The sequence below is a fragment of the Etheostoma spectabile genome, chromosome 6 (assembly GCF_008692095.1).
Source record: "Etheostoma spectabile isolate EspeVRDwgs_2016 chromosome 6, UIUC_Espe_1.0, whole genome shotgun sequence".
Taxonomy (NCBI): domain Eukaryota; kingdom Metazoa; phylum Chordata; class Actinopteri; order Perciformes; family Percidae; genus Etheostoma; species Etheostoma spectabile.
The window spans coordinates 29,156,204-29,158,179 of record NC_045738.1 but is presented as its reverse complement, the minus strand read 5'-3'; the positions used below and the strand labels follow the sequence as shown (position 1 = coordinate 29,158,179).

At 36.3% G+C, this 1,976-nt stretch overlaps 1 protein-coding gene across 1 annotated transcript in view; it reads right to left on the bottom strand.

Moving 5' to 3' along the window:
- The window catches only part of emc2 (ER membrane protein complex subunit 2), a 27,776-nt gene that overhangs the window by 22,335 nt on the left and 3,465 nt on the right, over window positions 1–1,976 (bottom strand). The window lies entirely within an intron of this gene.

The window sequence follows — 1,976 nt, the reverse complement described above, 5'->3', positions numbered from 1 at the left end:
AAAAAAGAGACATGGAAAAGGTGATCTTTCAAGGTATGGGAGAAAAAAAGTACAGACTAGCAAGTTGGGCAGTTAAATGAGAACAAAGCTGCTTTTTAGTAAAATTAATAACATGTAAACAGCGTTGTTCACATGCCAGAACAAGTTTCAACAGATAAATGTGGTTGGGCTAACAACACCTTGTCTGTGTTCACTAAAAATATAAAGGTTTTAGGTATTAGGGCTGCATGATATGAGGAAAAATATCTAATTGCAATTCTTCTGACTGATACTGCGGCTGCAATATGATTTACAATATTGGAGCCACAAACTCTTTATGAAATAAAAAAAATTGGAAAATAATGATTTTTGTATCATTATTTTCATTGTCATTGAAAATGATTTAAATTGAAAGAAATGTAAATGATTATAGTGTGATTTTTGCGAGGATCTGTCCCAGTCTGTATGATACCATCTGTAGGCCGGGACATCTCTGCAGCACCACAATACTTCATTCAGAATGGTTTGACACATATTTAGCCATTTACAAATATTGTGCCCCTCTGCGATTTGGATATTGCACTAGTCCGAATCGCAATTTCGATACAATTGCGATTAATTTTGCAGCCCTAGTAAAGATCACCTTAACCGTAAACACAATCTAAAGATTTGATCGGTGAGGGGTGCTAAAGCATTAGTGATATGTTTCCATAAAAGGGTCAAAGTAACTTGACACTGTTCACCACAAATAGAATTATGAATGAATTTATAAAATCAGATTTTTGGAAAGCAATTCCATTTTTAACCCTTGGAAATCTTCCAGAAAGCACTAGTAGTCAGTTCTTAAAATAAAGACTTTTGCACATCTGTGCAGCTTGACTTTTTGGTACAAATGGGATAGACGAAGACAATGTCTTACTGATATGACATAATACTATTACACAGACCTGTACAGTAGATTGTAGAGTGGTTGTAATTGGATAGCTCAACTATTGTACTAGAGACCTTATAGTTGAATGTTGTCAAACATGGGATTTAATAGCTACAGAAAACCAATCTCAACGCATGTCTGGACATTTCACCATTGTAATGTTTATTATACTGTCAGAACATGGCCTGTTGACCACCATCATCATCATCATCATCATGACCATTAACAGGCACAGCCATTCCTTTTTCATGTTTCACTTGTTGGTTAACTATTTAAAAAAAATGAACCGTTTATTGAAATGTTTTTCATTCAGTCAACTGTTACATCCTAACATACTGACTAATAGCCTGGCCATAGAAGCCAATTAATGGAATTAATGCAACATGTTAGACAGACAGCGCTGACACGCAAACTGGACATGCTCAGCAAAATAAACACCCCGTTAATTGAAAAGAATAATAAAATCCAACTCCACCCAAAAACTGGCAGATTCTGCCAAAACAAACAAATGCCTCTAGTTTTTCTTGACTTTAATGATTCCAACTCTTGTTCCGATAATTGCCATCTCATTTCACAGCCAATTTAAGAGCTGGTTTCAATAAAACCATGGCATGTTAAGTGTTTATCCGCCTCTTCTGAAGACTGTATGAATCATACTGACTCGGGAAAAGGAAGACTTTTATGGGGTACTGTTGTAAGGGAGACCATGACCTTTGATATGTTTATGGTAAGCAAAACTCACTCCTGCTTTAAAAATAAAATCTTAAGAAAGCAACAGCATACTGTACCCAGTGCACTGCTAGCCAACATACTTTGCTTTCTATTGCACCTTTCAGACTATTACATATGACTGTCTTCTTAAGGACTGCTTCGCTTGGATATAGGTAAGACCACGGGCCCTATCTTGCAAAGTCCGACGCAAGTGTCTTTGCTAGATTAAGACCGACGAAGTTTTCAATTTCGGACGGAGGGTGTCCTGAACAAGTCCGCCATTTTTAAATAGTTTAGCCTGCTGTGTTTTTTTTTTTTTACTACCTCCAACTTCTTTTGAAACTAATTTGTCTTC